Source organism: Wolffia australiana, chromosome 16 (genome assembly GCF_029677425.1).
Source record: "Wolffia australiana isolate 7733 chromosome 16, ASM2967742v1".
NCBI lineage: Eukaryota > Viridiplantae > Streptophyta > Magnoliopsida > Alismatales > Araceae > Wolffia > Wolffia australiana.
In genome coordinates, this window is record NC_135850.1 from 5,602,020 (window position 1) to 5,616,419 (window position 14,400).

Genomic DNA, 14,400 nt, shown 5'->3' on the forward strand with positions numbered 1-14,400 from the left:
TGCCATTTTGCCTCTTTTTTCTCCATTGATTGAGAGCTTTGCCTTTTAATTTCCAGTTTGTTTCCTTTTTAAGGTGTTTGAAGGCCCAATGGGTAGGTCAGGTCGTGGCCCAAGACCCTTTGATCTCTCCTTTAAAAGCCTACAACACCGTTTCATCATTTGCAGCCCATTTTGATAATCGCTAAGCTCCCAAAAACCCTCCAATTTCCTAAGAATTGTATCCTCTAATTCCTGTAAATTTCTGCACATTTGGAACTATAAAAGACTCATCGGTAATCAAACTGATTGACTTCATAGAAGTCAATGAAGTTAGTGAAAATAATCATAATGTGCAAAAGTTAGAATTTCTAGCTAATGCATAAATATTTGATTAATTCAAATAATAACACGATAAATTACAAATTAATAATACTAAAAACATCTAAAATGTATGAAAATATATGTTCATTTATCATGTCATCAACACCCCCCAACTCGATTCATTGCTAGTCCCTTAGCAATGGGCCTTAGGTTCGCCTTTGAGAAGTCCATCCATCCCTTGAAACAAAAGACTCAAGTATGAAGTGTTATGAATATCAATCACATCTCTAAGTATAAATAGACCATAAAATACTAAATCACTAATGGTCAAGTCCTTTGTAGTGATGGAAAGAGCTAGTGGTCATGAAGAGGGAAGCTTACTTCTCTCTAGGTATGGTACTATCACCATGAAAAGGTCTCACCCTCTAAAGAAAGGTGGCCCTCATCACTCAATAGAAGTGGCGCTCATCTTACCCACACAATATCTTGCTTCCACCTGAAATTTGAAATGAGTCATTCTTCTCATCCAAGTTCTAGCACAGAATATCAAGAGTGTACCAAAGGAATACATGTGTGGCGAGGTTAAATTCAAACATGGGTACCTATAGGTAGGGAAAAGAGGAGACAGGTGCGTGACATCAACATGGGAAGGATTGGGTGAAGGGAAAATGATGGATGTCAGATTGGTATATGTTACTTAAACTAGCCCACTCCCAAATATAGATGAATGACCAGAATGCACAAGAAGAAGGTGAACAAATATGAGGAAGTGGAGTTCATCAAGAATGTGGATGAGATAGGCATGTATCCACATAAACAAAGGATTATAGCAACGACCAACAAAATCATGGGAGACGAAAAATTGGAATGAAGAAATAAACAAACAAAGACCCCATAATTGTTTTTTTTTCATTTTTTTCTTTTTCTTTTTTTTTCTTTGTGTATTCTTTTATTATTTTTTCTCTCTCTCTTTTTTTTTTGAAGGGGTGAACAACCAAGAATAATACATATGAGATCATATTCTCCAAAAGAAGAAATGAAATTTTTATCTTGCTAAATGCCCTTGATATGTAGGGGCAAGTGCAATTTATAGTATTTGGACCATAAAATTGCCCGTTCTCTGATAATTTGATTCTCCACACAAGAAAGTAAGTGAAACAACACAAGCAAACAGCTGGTGAGAAGAAATAAGATGAGAAGATGTAGAAGAAACAAAGAGAGAGATAACAATGGAAATACATCATCACTAGATGATATCACAAAGGGGAAGAGGAGAAGAAAAAATTGGGAGTTGGACATCTTCTAAGTAACATGGAAGGTAGCTAAAAGGATAAAATCTAAGTTCACAACTACATAGGTGGAAGATGGGTTGTAGATGATGAAGTACGGTAGTACACATGGTTCTCAAATTAGCTTTAGGTGGTTCAAGGGCAGGTGATTCTGTGCTTAAGACGTGAAGAAATGACCATCTATCCTTCCAGATGAAATTCTTTGTGATGCATATGCTTCACCAAAACGTGGGAACCAATCGATTCACTGATCACTCCCTTCCACAATGATAGTACTTCTACCCTTTGACGGCCACGCGATTACAGCCGCAGAGAGGCGCGGACGCAGGGCGTACAGTCATGGGGGCACGGGGGCACGAGGGCACGCAGGCACACAGCATGGGATGTAGGCTCGAGCTGCATGGCGAGGTTGTTGGTGACCCAACACTGGATTGGTGAGATGGTCTCCGATCAGAAATTTACCATATCAGCCATGTCCCAGCCCATTTACTACAAGTGTCTAATTGGTAGCTTAAGGTTAATGACACTAGGCCTGATTTTTAAATGATTATTTTGGGATTTTAAGCAATTAAATGGAGGGATCTAAGGATGAATACTTGATGGTGGTGAAGGGGATATGAAGGTATATCAAGGCAATAATTGACATTGGGCCGTGCTGTGAGAAAGTGGCTGGTTGGCTGTTGTGATAGTAACCATGCTGGAGACCTTGATGACCTTGATGTCTTGGTGCAAACCTAATAAATTTAGCATCTCATAAGTAGAAGATCATATCTTTCTCTTCTATTGAATACGGTTATATATCCATGAGTGCAGTGCCATATCAGGGAGCTTAGTTGCCCAGGTTGATTGCTGAAAAGAAGGAAAAAATCCAAAGCCCGTCAAACTGTTGGAGGAAAAAATCTGCTATTACCTTTGGTAAGAATCTGATCTACCACATGCTCTTGAAGCATAAGAGCACAATATTTCATTTTAGCGTGTCATATATTGAGGAAGATAAAGTTACTCTGCACCATGTCAGCTCAGAAGATCAGCTGGCTGAGATTCACAAAGCCTCTTAAAAGGCTGAAGCTCGTTCAGCTGCATGTGAAGCTGGGTGATTGAAGCATTTACGGGGAGACGTCAAGATCCCATGGATGGGTCCACGTATTTCTTTTGTTTCTCGCTCAGGACGCTCTCTCTTTCTGGCTTCATGTGCATTAGCTAAAAGGGACTGTGTTAAACTGTTACAACTACAAGGAGGGTTAGTTTTTTTTTCTCTTCCCCTTTCTTCATCTGCCCTTGTTCTCTCCCGTCAGCACTCTTCCTTGCTGCTGCCGAGAAGTCGCAGCTCGGATTCTATCCGAACATAGTTGACACTGTAACCCTAACAAGAAGTTCCGAATTTAACGAGTGCCGGTGGAGGATTTATGCCTCGTAAATCTGTACATGTATTCGGTGGGTTGGTGTAATTTTGTTTTGGATTCTTTATAACGTAGAAATAATATTTTTATTATTGTTTGGCTCAAGTTGGACGTCGTGTGAACCCTTCAAAATAAAACAAACCGTTCATCGAGTCCTACTTTCGATTTCTCACTCTCAATGGGATATGATAGAAGCTAATTTTCTCGGCAAATTCACTGCAATTGGGCTAGTGGAACAAAGAGGATCTTATACATATTTTACGGTCAACACCCACAGGAACATTACCGCCTATCACGAAACAAAAACATGTAAAAATATAACTCCTATCAGTTATTTGACAGCTTAATCGCCAACTTCTTGAGCTATGTACTGGCATGCTTGCGGCGATCATCTAGAGACACACAGATGCTTAATCAAGGGTTGAAGAAGGGCTTGGTGTCGTAGCGAACGTAACAGCCGCTCGTAAGTCCCCGACATGTCTCGCGGTAAGGGCAGAACTCTCGAAACCAACCAACCGCCGTAGACACGCACTTGGAACACTCTGACGGTGGCAAGTCACGCGTGCACTGCGCCAAGGCGTAGATAGTCACGTTAGGGGTAAATCTGAAGTTACCCCTTCCAAGACCAAGGCTGCTCGTCGTTGAAGCCTGGCTTTGAACTTTACCCATTAACGACTTCAACTCCGTAGCAAACCTCTTCTGCTGGGCCGCGTTCTCTGTCAAGTTATTATCGCTGTAGTCGTAGACGCCATACCCATTATCGAAAGTCCCGGCAAAAGACTTAGTATCGTAGCGAAAGAAGCAGTGATCGAACCACATCCATACTTCCTCCTTGTTGCGGCAGAGTTTTGACGTCTGTGGCGGGCCGTCTCGCAGGCAAATTCTACAGTCTTCTGCACTTACATCTTGTCTGCACTGGGCGATACCGTAGACTCTGTCTCTCCCTTGGAGATCGTACGCTGTATTGTAGTACCCGTTTGCTGGAGTCTTCGCTTGGAGAGTAGCCAGCACTCGTGCGATGTTGGTCTTTACAGGAAGCGACGCTTTCCTACCTATGTCGCAGTATTCGGTGAGGGGAGTCGCAGCGTGGCACAGTGAATGTGCAATGAAGAGGAGAAGAACGATAAAAGAGAGAGGGGGGTTTGAGATTGGTGTCATGGCTATGCTTCTCCTTAAGCCTCCGTTCGTTGACAAGGTATGGAACTTCGAAGCTAAGATGTTATTTGTATGCAATGAGATGCCGTCATTGTTGACTGTGACCGCGGCGGTCTAATCCAACCGGCGTATCTTTCCCCCAAATCCAATGGCGATAAGCCGCGTTAAAAAGTTCGATCCTTTTATCTGTTTGCGCTTAACGTATTTTATTGTCCACGGAAATAATTCTCTTTATATTTTTTCTCTCCCTGTCAGTCTCTCTCTTTCTATCTCTCACCCTTTTTTTCCCTCTATTACTCTACTCTCCCTCTACTTCTCTTACCCTTATCTTTCCATCTCTCTTCTCTCATTCTCTCCTTCTGTCTATATCACTGTACTTATCTTCTACCGATGAACCTTTATCTCTCTCAATCTCTTAGTTCTCTTCGCTCGCTTTCTCTCATTCTCTCTCTCTATATATCTGTATTTCTCTTCTCCCTATCAGTCATTTCTCTCTCTTTTCTCTCTCTCTTCTCTCTTTTTCTCGCTCTCTCTCGATCTATCTATCTCATATCCTCTCTAGAACGTTCAGGAAATTCAAGGCCGTCTCTTTAAAATAAAAGAAACTGACCGCTGTTGAGAGGAGACGCAAACTATGTGCTATAGTTATTGCTGACCATAAAATATGATGCGGTCACAAGGAAAAAAACGGACCGTCACAATCTACAGGGACAAAGCTTTACGTAGGTTGACAATTGTTTGCCTGTACTGGCGGGTGGTTGACAGCTCTTCCTTTGACCGTTGAATAAGTGCAGTTCCTGTGTCGTTTCTGTGTACGTTGACCCGGTTCACATGGAAAATAGAATTTGAGATGACGTCAAGATGAGGCATCCCAAGTTTCCGATAGTTATTCGTGTCTCACTCTGCAACCTTTATTCGTCTATCTCTCTCTCCGGAAATTCGACGCGCACCCATTGGAATAAGAAGAGTGACACCTCATTGGAGGAAATGCAAACTATGTGCATGTAATGGGTGACAATAGACTATGGTGCACTCACAAACGAAAAAATGGGGCGTCTCCCACTACTAGATATACTGGTACATCAAATGACATTCCTCCTATACTGGCTGGTGGTTGACAGCTCATACTTTCACCATTGAATAGTGGTGCTTCTTGTGTCGTTTCTGTGTTCATCACGCTAGTTCACCGTTGAACATGGAATTTTCGGATGACGTTGCAATCGCATCATAGTTTACAACGTATATCCGTTTTCTCCTGGTTTCAATCTGATAGAGCAGAAACCTTGTTAGCTAGTCAAACCTGGACTAAACATGTCAAAGTGATGCAGGACAACTAATGCAGGACGATTAATGCAGGACGACGATGGTGACGGTAAAGGGGACGACGGGTGTGGAGGAGTGGAGACGGCTGATGAGATTGGGAAAAGAATGATGATGTGCTATATGTGAGGGTTGGTTTTGGGAGGAGGTGGATAAAACAGACCACAAATTCACACGGTCGATCTCGAGAGATTTAAATCCGATGAAATAATGGTTCTGCCCCTTTCCTCGTCGAGGGCAGGAGTACTGTCTTCAACCACCGCGATGATGCCAAGCACCAAAATCAATACTATCAAATTCATGCTCACGGGAAAACTCAAGAAATACCTAATCCACTAGTCATTGAAAATTCCAGAAAACCTAAAGCAAATCCGACGGCGGTGGAAGAACTTCTCGCGGAACACTCGACAAAGAACACGGACACCAAAGAGTTTGAGGGGTACCTCTGCGCCAGGAGTGCGTGATGAGGCTGTGGGAAATTCTCAACGCGTCATTGGCAGGACGATTGACGTGCGCTTTGACATGGTGTCGCGGATCCAACTGCGTGGTCAGTTGGCGGGAGGTCAAGGGGGGAGTCGCCCCCTTGCGGGTGCGGGGCAGCGCCCGACACCTAGACGGTATGCACGGCGAGGGCGTCTGGGGAGTGGGCGATCGGCGTGGCAGCCTGCGCAATGTCACTTGCAGAGGCGGTCGGCGTGGCGGCCTGCGCGGGCAGTGTCAGCGTGGGTGCCCGGTGTGGAGGCCTGGGCGGGCAGTGCCTGCGCGGGTGCCCAGCATGGAGGCCTGTGCGGGCATTGGCGAGGTGGTCTCCATGGGCAACGCTTGCGCGGCCGGCCGGCATGGCGGCCTGCGCGGGCGGCGCTTGCGTGGGCGGCCGGCTTGGCGACTTGCGCGGGCAGCGTTCGTGCAGGTGGCCGGTTTGGCTGCCATGGAGGGGACGGCCTGGCGTTGGGCGGCCCCAACGTGGGCGAGTTGGCGCTAGGACGGCCAGGTGCTTGGGGCTGGGCATGAATAGGCAGAGAGAAAGAGAGAGAGAGGGCGGTTGGCAGCGTGTGGCGGCAGTCGGCGGCAGTCGGCGGCAGTCGGCGGCATCTGGCGGCAGTCGCTGGCATGTGGCGATGACGACGGCGGTGGCGGTAGCGATCTGAAGAAGAGGGATGGATTAGGGCAAGTCCTCTAAGAAGAGAAAAACTCAATTATTGAAAATAACTTTGCCTAAATTTTCCTTGCAGCATTCGCCTATATATATAGGCCTTGGATGAAAGAGAAAATGAGAAAGATAAAAATAAAGTAAAGATAGGCGACGTGATAACATGTCACGTCAGAGGGCAGTTCTTGATATGGCGTTGACGATGTGTCATGACGCGTGATAGGGCGTGCGTAGGTGGAGATGTGCTTGATGGGGCGTGCGTAGATGGAGAAGTGCTTGATGCCGGTGCGTTGACTTGGTCAGTTGACGGTAGCGGTGTGTCCACAGAAGTCGTGTTGACGTCTTCGCCATCACAAAGTCAGATCTTAACTGCATGATGAGTTGTTTAATATTATTTTTGCAATAAATATATCGCATGTTTGTCCATGGTAAGGCACACAAATCCTTTAAAAGACTTATTTAATATGTATACCTTTCCATGAAAATAAATTATTATTTAATCTTTCCCAGTTAATGTAGAGAAAATATCAGGTTGGTTCTTAAATTACTATGGCGAAGAGGATGGAGCATTAGTGGGTGTAACAGAGGGATACCACCCCAGATGACATAACATCATGATGATACCGGACTGAGGGAAATCAATTTCATGGAAAACCCAGTATATTGGAGCGATATCATCCATAGTTATAAGTAGGGACTGACATCGCGTGGTCTTGTAGAGTATTTTTAGAGATGGTTAGAGAAAGAGGGAGAGATAACAAGAAGAAAAGAGGACGAGAGTGAGAGAGGGCGAGAGAGAGGGATAGAGGGATAGAGGAAGAGAGTGAGAGATGGAGAGAGATAGAGGCGAGAGAACGAGAGGAAAATATGAAGAGACTAAGAGAGGAACAGAGTGAGAGTGTGATTAATGGGTTCTTGAGGCCTTGAATATAAGGATTCCTTCCACGGAAGAGTTATAATGGAATCATAATGGTATCATTAAAGAATGAAATGAAGAACCGCAACATAGATTACATCAGTGATTCCTTTAATCCTCAAGTGAGTCGTGTGGAGCTGTTCATGTGTGAAACCTCTAGAAGTATTCACACGAACCATTGCACATTGAATCTCCTATACCAAACAACCTTGGTTCAGCCTCCATCACCTCGGGAATGGAGTGGAGTTGTTGGAAGAGTGGAGAAGGGAGAAGAAGTGGAAGCCTGCTGAATAATTCTAGCCTTGATGAATTTCATTAAGCACCTTCCCCTAATTGTACTAAGTGGGATTTTTCATAATAACCCCCAAACTTTAAGTATATCTTTTGATGTCTAGAAGACTATTTGTGTATGACCCTTTTAAGCCAATGTCTTAGTCAACTTAATGGCTCTAGAGCCCGATTTCCTTTCTTGTCCTTCACAATTAATTAATTATATTATCATATAATTTAATTAAAGTCGTATCAAATTTTACCCAATCGATAAGTTGATTTTACAACCCTAGGGTACCAAGTTACACTATGTGCTCTAGAAGATACACAGGATCAAGAGTGTGTGCCAACTCACTCATGGTACCAGTTAATCATCGATTACTATGTACATATAGTTCCTCATCCACTTGACCCTCCTAGGATGACTTAGTGTATGGTCAAGTATCAAACCCTAAACGTTTATGTAAGTTAGTACTGATGTGTTTGAAAATAAATAGCGAACTATTATCCAATATTTCACTCCCTTGGCCAAGGACTTCATCGCATCGTCTTCCTTTATCTGTCTCCCTTTATACCAAGGGTGGATGATCCCATCTTGACCACTCAACCATCTTCCTAAACTTCTTGATACACCCAAACTAAGACTATAAGAATCCCATGATAGAGACTCATAGGTTATAGTCAAAGTACGATTGTTCCTCCATAAGATCTCTTTGGTCTCTCAAGTGTAAGGACCTCTTACACAACTATGAGGTGAATGAACCTGATGGAGGACCATCCAGTAGATCAAGCCCTGACCCGTCAACAGCCGCTTCGTGGAGCCCAGCCGATGTGAAGAATCCACGCTTCCTCATATTGCTTCGTGTCATTCTTCTTTATGTTCTTTCAGTTTTTTCATCGTCTTTGGATTGTCGGGAGGCCCCTCTTGTGTGAGTACCAGCCTCCCCCCCCCTAACTTGTTTATTGCTTATTTGTCCTAATTGTGCTTTTTAGGGAGGAGAAGAGTCCATGCAAACTCTTTTTCCCCCTAAAAGACCGTTTTAAGGGGGAGCCCAATAAACTCCCCTCTCAATACAAGACCCAATTAGCTCCATAACTGCCCCTTCTTCTTATAAAAGAAGGGAGGAAGTGGACATGGGATGTTAATGTTTTGAATATCCATATCTATCTTTGTAGAAAGCAGTTTTTTTTTTCGATCGTTTTGCTCTAGAGTTCCTTTTCTTGGTGCCATCTCTTCTTCGTTCTGGAATTGTATCTGGGATTATCAGAATTCCATTGGTAGATCCAACCCCTCCATCGCAAGATAACTCGGTTGCAGATTTAGTAACCAGAGGACGACTCTTCCTTGTCGACTGATCCCGTGTAAGAGTGGACTATTCATCAACGGTATTGTGATTTCAAGAATTTGATGTGGTTGTAACATTCTTGCTCTTCGACATTTCGTTTATTTGTGGGCTGAATCATCCGCAAGGATCAAACTGCCCTCGAAGATTTTAGACAGTTGAAGAATTTGAGAAGGTCAACAACAGCTTGATTTCTACATTCCTGATTTCAATTGGTCTGATGGTCATACATCAGAGTGAGACTCCGGAAAAAAAGGGTCGTCATGATCAAGCATTGTTCCAGAGACATTTTCACGGCATCCTGAACTCTAAGATTACAGCTACAGTTGTTCTGGTGACGTAAAACCAGGTCTTCATTGGGTTCACAATGAAGAACACCTACCGGATGCGTTTGATCAAGCCATAAGAACATTGTCCTCTCATGGCGGATGTAGCAAGAAATTTGATGTCGATTCACTCGTGGCCGCTGCTGATCACAGGAATCCGGTTCAGTTGATCATCAAGCCTTTTACACCGATTTTGCCTTGGGTGGAGAATCCCCAATGTGGACATATTGTTACAGTCATCGTCCATTTTATTCCCTGGTTGATCGACTCATTAGCGGTCTTCACCTCCATCGTGAATTCTCAAACCGGCACGGCCATCGGCTCTACTCTACAATAGCAACACCGGTGGGTTCCCTGGTGGCTGGGTTGGAGTATCCAAGCTCTCTTCAGCAATTCGGTGTGATCTCCAATGGTTTTCTCGTCTCCCACCCCATCGACTAGAGTCCACCTAGTGATGGAGCGCGCCCAAGCGTCATCGACAACACGTCATCGCAGCCATCTTTGTCAACATCAGCATCACCACCGGTCTATATCCATCTCGACTAGCACACCAAAGCGTCTGTGAAGACGCTCGGGTTTAAATACCCCTGGTAAAGCACGTCCGCGCTCGTATCTTAGTGTTTTTGTTATTTGTTTTCAGCCGTCTTGATTTCTGTTTTTAGTCGTTCATATCGATTTAAGTCACATCATCTTGTCCTTTGTTTCTTATTTGTGTTGTAATGAAGGGGAAGATCCTTATTGGACTCTCCTTTCTGAACTCCATGTAAGGGCCCATCATGGCCCTATATAAGGCCATGATGGGACCACGTTCAATCTTAGATCTGGAATTGGTGTTGTAGTTACATTCTCGTTTCAGGTCTCACTCTAGAAGAAGGAGAAGAGGGTGAGGAAGAGGAGTAGGGAGAAGAAGAAGAAGAGAAGGGTGAGAAAGAAGAAGCAGAGGAAGAAGGACAGAAGGAAGAAGAGGGAAATGGGAGGAGACCTACCTGCACTGTCGTTCTCTGCCCAGGCACAATCGACCACGATGTCTTCCTCGGCCGTTCCGCTGCTGCATCGTCCTCAGACGATGACGAATCGCACTATTATTGCAAGACGTGTTCGACAACTATCCCTTACACACGGAGTTTCACCGTGCCCCTGGCCTCATGTCAACACAAAAAGTCTTCTAAACAACACCATCGATCGCTTGTGGGCACTCTGAGGAGGTCCCGCTGCCCCACTAGGGGTGTAGTCGTCGTGTCTCGCAATTTCTCATTGCGCACAACCCTGACACATCAGGCACATATGTTTAGTTGTCACCCCATGGACGGGATCCAATGCCGCGCTACGACGGGTCAACGCATCGCTGCCATTCTGTGACGGGTCAACATGGCTCGCTGTCGCCCGCGATGAGTCGACTTAAATCGCTGCCGTTGGACTTTGCCTTTGCATGACGATGCACAGTTGTGGAACGATGACACCTCCGATCAACTGGAGCAGATGACGTGGATCCGAGCCATCCTCTTAGTGATGCAGACGCCAATCTCATTCATAGCATTGGGCGTGGATGCCTGAACCTTGCTTGATCTTAGCATGGGCGCAGTCTACGCCCGTATTGTTGACACTGCCCGAGGTTGCCTCTGGTGTCAGCGCCAGCGCTTGTGACGTGTTCAAACTCGTCACGCCACACACCTCCATCTCTCTAGTGAATGTGCTCATCAGGGCTGACCAATCGCTTGAGTCGACTCCCTGTCGCACGCCTCGCATCTCTGACCTCATCGCCTCCTCCCTCTGTTACTACGCTCTTGCACTGAGTCATCGTAGCTAGGTGAGGCAGCCATACCCCTCTACGGCACATCTCTCCCTGCATCAACCCGCACCAGCACTTGCTCCAATGGAGATCCCATCGACAAGCAACACCACCGACGACGTACGCGTCCCTTGCTCGCTCTTTATATTATCTCCTTCAGCATAATTTCGGCTGCACTCCACCGCGCTCGAGTTAGATCAGGTGAGAGAATCACTTTGAGAAAACTACGAATTGAGTGTCTTCCTAGGTACAAGATGAATCAGCCCATTATGTGTGAGCCCCTATGGAACTATTCCATTCGGCACTATAGTCACCATCGTCACTCCGATGAGGGTTAGAAGGTCACCGTCATCATCATCGGTCGCCCGCTCTGGAGCTCAAAACTTGACGAACCCCACTCATTGGCCCCTGCACGTACATTTCACATAGGACAATTGCATCACGTAGTTACATTCACCTAGTGATTTACCCATCGGACGAAATCATTGATGACGTCCGACATCAACCTGGTGTCGGCGACGAGCACCGATGATAATGAACCCTCTGTCTGTGATTTTTGGATGACTTGACCTGACTGCATCGGCTAGCAGACTTCTCTCTCCAATGCCAAGATATACGCCTGCCACAGGGTAATATTCCTTTCCCCCTCTTACGGTGTTAATTAGTTCTTTCAGTAGCGATCTCTAAATTGCTCATCGTCACGAGTGAAATTCAACGCGCGTTTAGGAATAGCCACCCTATTTGTGATAGAAAATTTCTTGACGGTTTCAGGTCTGATCAATTACATTGACGGCGCGAATGCTCTTGGCCAAGACCGTTCCCCTCTCATCGTCTTTTGATCTGTTCACACAGGTCATTTGGAGCTTTCTCGTGACATAACCCATCACGTGTTGTCGATAGAGCAGCGTCTCGGATCACCCGACGCCGGACATATTTCTCGTTATTATTTTCTTAAATCATAGTATTATTCCATGTCAATAACATCGCATTTAGAGTTTACCCTCCGGACGTAACACGAAGTGTCAATTCCGACCGTCGTGTTACATCAAAACCTAATTGAAGGTTTGGTATAATACCGTTTCGGGACTAATGTGGATCAATTCACTAAACTCTTTCTACTAATGGCAACAAGAACATCCATACTCATCATATGAATGAGGCTAGATAGTGTTCTTCTACCAAATACTTTCATGTCCTTCTCTTGTATCCCATAACTAAGAATATTTATAAAACATGCTTATTTCATTATTATTGCGATCTCATCATAATTCACTAAGTCAGATCATGTGTATAGGGACTTCGTTATAATCACTGTAATGAATATTTTCTAGTAATGAACAAGGAATAGGACATGGAATGTGTGATTGTGATGGCGACGACGTCAACGATACTTCTACGGACACGCCGCCGTCGTCAATCGACCAAGTCAACGCAGTGGCATAAAGCACGTCTCCATCTATGCATGCCCCATCAAGCACGTCTCCACCAACGCATGCGCCATCACGTGTCATGACACGTCATCAATGCCAGATCAAGAACTATCCTCTAATGTGACATGATATCACGTTGCATACTTTTATTTTTATCTCTCGCATTTTCTCTTTCCTCCAAGGCATATATATATAGGCCAATGCTGCAAGAAACATTTAGCAAGTTTTATTTCCAGAATTGAGTTTTCTTCTTGGAGGACTTGCCCTACCCTCTTCCCATTGGACTGTCGCCGTCACCCCGATCCGTTGACCATCGCTCCTTCTCCATGCCCGTTCGTGTCCTGCCTTTCGTCGTTAGGATCGCCCAAGCGCCAGGCCGCCAACTCCAGGGCCGCCCAACGCTCAGGCCGCCCGGCCATCCAAGCGCCAGGCCGCCCCATCAGGGCCGCCCAGCGCCAGGCTGCCCCATCAGTGCCGCCCAGTGCCCGGCCGCCCAAGCGCCAGGCGCCCTCGCTAGGGCCGCCCAGCGCCCTAGCCGCTAAGCACCTAGTGTCGGCCGCCCAGCGCCTGGCCGCCCCAGCACCACGCCGGCCTCGCCAGGGCCGCCCAATGCCCAGGCCGCTGAGTTCGCGGCCGCCAGCGCGCGCCCGCCGTGCTCCCAGAAGCCCTCGCAACCACTGGTAGCCGCGCATACCGTCTAGGTGTCGGGGCGCTGCCCCGCACCCCGCAAGGGGGCGACTCCCCCCTTGATCTCCCGCCAACTAACCTCGTACTTGGATCCGCAACACCTTGTCGACGCGCACGTTAATCGTCCCGCCAACCATACGATCAGAATTCCCCACATCCTCGTCACGCACTCCTGGTGCAGAGGTACCCCTCAAACTCTTTGGTGTTTGTGTTCTTCATCAAGTGTTCCGCGAGAAGTTCTTCCACCACCATCGGATTTGCTTTAGGTTTTTTGGAATTTTCAACGACTAGTGGATTAGGTATTTCTTGAGTTTTCCCACGAGCGTGAATTCGATAGTATTGATTTGGTGCTTGGAATCATCGCGGCGGTTGAAGACAGTATTCCCGCCCTCGACGAGGAAAGGGGCTGCACCACTACTATTTCATCGGATTTAAATCTTTTGAAATCGATTGTGTGAATTGTGGTCAGTTTATCCATCCCCTCTCCAAACCAGCCCAATATTTGGCCTTCCCCGTCGTCCCTTTTCCATCACCAAAGTCATCCTACATCCATCATCTCCTGTTGTCCTGCATAGTTATCCTGCACCAGATTAGCTTTCGAATCACATATATTTTTGTTAGGGATAAAGGGTGTGAGAGAGAGGGTGACATAATCAGAGAAGAGAGGAGGGAGAGAGAGGGTGTGGGAGCAGTTGAGAGGCAGAGGGACAGTCTCTAGTCTTTTTTGACGTGCCAACCAAACATGGACCACAAATAATCGGTCAGCCCTAAAAGGACTGACCAATGGTTGGGTTTGGTTTGGTTTCACAAAAGTTCAGTCAGATAATGTCCTTCACTAGTAAGTTTGGGCTCCTTTGTCAAATAATCATGCACCCACTTCTAAAAATCATAAAATATTGAAGCATGACAATGAAGGCATTGAGTCCCTAAGTTTTATCTATGTTTCTAACCTATTAGCACATAACTCAACTCAAAGACCCAATAAGCACATCTAGATGCATGTTATCCCAAGGAATTTTTGGCTT

The 14,400-nt window shown here is 45.8% G+C and overlaps 1 pseudogene; it reads right to left on the reverse strand.

The window, feature by feature from the left end:
• Positions 1-3,403: 3,403 nt before the first annotated feature.
• Positions 3,404-4,147, reverse strand: LOC144713982 (cysteine-rich repeat secretory protein 55 pseudogene; annotated as a pseudogene).
• Positions 4,148-14,400: the final 10,253 nt, after the last annotated feature.